The sequence below is a fragment of the Lucilia cuprina genome, chromosome 6 (genome assembly GCF_022045245.1).
Source record: "Lucilia cuprina isolate Lc7/37 chromosome 6, ASM2204524v1, whole genome shotgun sequence".
Lineage (NCBI taxonomy): Eukaryota > Metazoa > Arthropoda > Insecta > Diptera > Calliphoridae > Lucilia > Lucilia cuprina.
The window spans coordinates 9,014,769-9,019,547 of record NC_060954.1 but is presented as its reverse complement, the minus strand read 5'-3'; positions in this window follow the sequence as shown (position 1 = coordinate 9,019,547).

Below are 4,779 nucleotides of genomic sequence, written 5' to 3'. Positions count from 1 at the left end.
ACTATAGAGTAGTCTATAGTCAAGACTATAGAGTAGTCTATAGTCAAGACTATAGAGTAGTCTATAGTCAAGACTATAGAGTAGTCTATAGTCAAGACTATAGAGTAGCCTATAGTCAAGACTATAGAGTAGTCTATAGTCAAGACTATAGAGCAGTAGTATAGAGTAGTCTAAAGTAGTGACTGTGTTATAGACGATAGAAAAGTATCGACAATAATATGGTCTATGATCTTGACTATGAAGAAGTCTATAATCTAGTTAGGGACCCTTTAAAACAACTCTATTGCTGTCTACAGGTAATTTAAATAAAGTCCTTAATGTCTTATCTATAGAACTAATCAACCAGTAGTACATTTAAGAAAATAACAACATGTACAACTACAACAACCGATAATTGTCAGTTACAATTAGTAGGATTTGAATATTTATACCATTGTAACGTTTTCAGTTTTATTGACACTTACACGTTTGGTAAAAAAAATTACCAAAAATAAGTAAAATAGCTAATGACAAGAAAAAAATGTTCTTTATTTAAGGTGATGAAAATTGTAGGTAATTTTCAGAACCCCCCAAGGGAAAAACATTACAATAATAAAAGGGAGATATGTTAATGAAAAAGTTTGAATACATATTTAAATTAGTATGTTTGTACAGCTAGCGCACACATGTTTAATTTACATTGCCTGCTTTTAGGAGGGATAAAATGAATATTTTTAAGTTTTCTTTAAAACTCAATATTTGGTTTCATTTTTCAGTTTTAGCGGTTTTCTTTTTTAATCTCTATTTGAAAAAGTTTCTTAATTTCTTTTCATTTCAACTAAGTGACACTTACAAATAAATCTGTCTAAAGACATACAGATATATAAAACAACAACAAGTAAGGTTAAGTGAAAGGAGGAGAACGCTAAACACAAATAGAGTCAAAGGCAGAAGAGATGTTTATTTAACAAACAGCTTTTTATTGTTAGACATTCATTTTTTATGCAGAGATAAGTACATATATAAAAAGTCAGGCTATAAAAGCTGAAAAGTTACCGCGAATTTGGTTTTTAAGGGGGGGAATGCAAAACGCTAACAACTTAATCATAATAAAATCTTAAAAGTTATAATATTCTGTTACTATTTTGTATGAAATATATATGAATAATATCTTAGAGAAGAAACTTTGCATTTCTAGCAGAAACATTGAAACATACCACAGCTTTCAGTGATTTATTTATGTTTGAACTTTAATTGTTTTTGTTATTTTTTTTTTTTTTGTTTTTAGTTTAAAATTTTTATTAAAATTCTTTTAAGTAAAATTTAATTGAAGTGACATTTGCAGAAAATTTATTATAAATACTTTTTGTTTCAATTACTTTTTGTTAATAATTTGCACTTTTAAATCTTCTTTAAAATGTAAATTTTATATAATTTAAATAATAATATTAATCCAGCTTATACATTTTATCATCTATGCGTATGAGTAATATGATATTTTTTCAATGAAATCTATATTGTTCATACGCTGTGCTGGTATGGTCATGTTGGGCTTTTATAACGCATAGCACTGACTATTTATTAAAATTTAGTTTTGGCTATAAATCAGTCTATAGTTTTGACTATAGATCGGTCTATATTGACGACTATAGATCAGTTTATAGTCTTGACTATAGATCAATCTATAGTCTTGACTATAGATCAGTTTATAGTCTTGACTAAAGATCAATCTATAGTCTTGACTATAGATCAGTCTATAGTATTGACTATAGATCAATCTATAGTCTTGACTATAGATAAGTCTATAGTCTTGACTATGGATCAGTCTATACACTTAGCTATAGATCAGTCTATAGTCTTGACTATAGATCAGACTATAGTCTATACTATAGGTCAATATATCGTCTTGACTATAGATCAGTCTATATTCATGACTATAGATTAGTCTATAGTCTTGACTATAGATTAGTCTATAGTCTTGACTATAGATAAGTCTATAGTCATGACTATAGATTAGTCTATAGTCTTGACTATAGACTGATCTATGCATGAGTAATATGATATTTTTTTTCAATGAAATCTACATTGTTCATACGCTGTGCTGGTATGGCTTTTATAATGCATAGCACTGACTATATATTAAAATTTAGTTTTGACTATAGATCGGTCTATATTCATGACTATAGATCAGTTTATAGTCTTGACTATAGATCAATCTATAGTCTTAATCAGTTTATAGTCTTGACTAAAGATCAATGTATAGTCTTGACTATAGATCAGTCTATAGTCTTGACTATAAATCAGTCTATAGTCTTGACTATAGATAAGTCTATAGTCTTGACTATGGATCAATCTATACTCTTAACTATAGATCAGTCTATAGTCTTGACTATAGATCAGTCTATAGTCTTGACTATAGATCAGTCTATAGTCTTGACTATAGATCAGTCTATAGTCTTGACTATAGATCAGTCTATAGTCTTGACTATAGATTAGTCTATAGTCTTGACTATAGATTAGTCTATAGTCTTGACTATAGATTAGTCTATAGTCTTGACTATAGATTAGTCTTTAGTCTTGACTATAAATTAGTCTACAGTCTTAACTATAGATTAGTCTAAAGTCTTGACTATAGATTAGTCTAAAGTCTTGACTATAGATCAGCCTAAAGTCTTGACTATAGATCTGTCAATAGTCTTGACTACAGATCAGTCTATAGTCTTAACTTTAGATTAGTCTATAGTCTTGACTATAGATCAGTTTATATTCTTAACTGAAGATGAGTCCTTAGTCTTGACTATATATCAGTCTTGAATATAAATCGGTCTTAGTCATGACTATAGATCTGTCTTGAATATAGATCAATTTTAGTCTTGACTGTAAATCAGTCTATAGTCAGTCATTAGGCCTGATCTAGTTCTGTTTATAGTCTTGACTATAGATAAATCTATAGTCTTGGTATATCATTTACTTTTAACTATAGAATTCTTTTAAGTCTATATTATAGAGCTGTCTCTTCAGTCTGGCTTGACTACATATATACATAGGTACCTTAATCAATATCATTTCCTTTTCTGCTTTCTGAGAGTATAAAGTTGTTTTGGCATTAATATCTTTTTATCATTGGTTTTTATTTTAACAGCCTTAAGCTAGAAATATGTTTGCTCTTCTCCCTTGTATCTTTTTCTTATAGAAAATATTGAAAAACTTAGAAAATAAAAGTAAAAACATATTAAAAGCTTAGATATAAAAACAAAAAGAAAAGTAATACTTCAAGATACGTATGTACATTTGTAACAAATATTATAGTCCTTTAAAGTTTTGAAAAGCAAAGAAAAGAATGCCAACGTCTGTGTATATGTGTGGTACATTGAGCGCTGCATGATGTTGCACAGAAAGTTTGGATATTAATGGTTTGTTAGATAGAAGAAGGAAGGTTAGCAGAAATGATTTGTATGAAATGTTTCTTATTAAAGTTATCTAATAATTTGTATAAAATTGAAATGAAACTGCTTTTTCTGGTTCTTTAAATTTCCATAATTTTTCTTTAATTTTTATATTAAAATTAAAAGAAATTTTTAATTATTTCATTTTACATACGTATGAGTAATTTTTAAATTTATTTAAAATATTTAATGCTCATACGCTACTGTGTTTATTTGACCATGAGAAAGTTGACAGAAAATCCGATTATTGTGTATGATTGAGTATTTAAATTAAGCTTACAGCTGTTTATTTGAACTTTTACCATTACGTAGTTTTATTGATTTTTATAAAAATTAATGTTTCTCTGTAGGCGTAGAGTCATTAATATTTTTTGTTAAAACTTTAAAGTAGCAAAGGCGGGACATTCAGAAAAACTGTTCTTTTGTTTATATTAAATGTCAAAAAAAAACAACAGCTGCTAAAATTAGTAAAAGTTCTTGCCACCTATAATGTTGAAAAATAACATTACTTAAATCTCTGTAATTTATTTGAAATTTACAAAAATATGTTTTCATTTTTATATAAAAACCCAAACTCATTAGTAAAAAATTTATTAAATTAAATTTACAAATGTTAAAAATTATTTTTCTTTTCTTTTTACTTAATTGTGTGAAAACCCAGGTTCAAATTGTCTTTTTTACTTTCACTTAACATTTTTATATCGAAGCATTTAGCCTGTTAGGAATTTGTTAAGAACTCTCCCCTTGTTTTATATAATGTTATCTTTTTAATGTGTTCCTTTTTTTATTGTTTTACCTTCTTGGCAAAAATCCTGGCATTTTAGGTATTTGTTTGATCATTTACAATCAAGATTAATGAGGTGTAAATGCTGAAAAACGAAAAAGAAATAACACCCAAAAACAACAAATTTTGTGTAAATTGCAAAAATGTGTGTTTAAATGTATATGTGTATGTTAAAGGTGTAAGTAAAAGATAAAGAAATTGTAGATTTTTTTCTTTACACAATAAGTTAAAATATTAAAATGAAAATTTATTAAAACACAAAATATTAATTAAATATAAGATATTAAAAACAGATAACCACAAGAAACTTCATATAAAAAAATCGAATAAAAAAATTATAATTTATTATAAACTTTTTATAAACTACACTACGTATGAGTGTTATTTATTTATTGGTTTGAAATGAATATCAATCATACGCACTATAGAACTATGAATACTATTCATACTATTCTAAAGATATGTCTAGTTCTGTTCTTGTTCTGTTCTAGTTCTGTTCTAGTTCTGTTCTAGTTCTGTTCTAGTTCTGTTCTAGTTCTGTTCTAGTTCTGTTCTAGTTCTGTTCTAGTT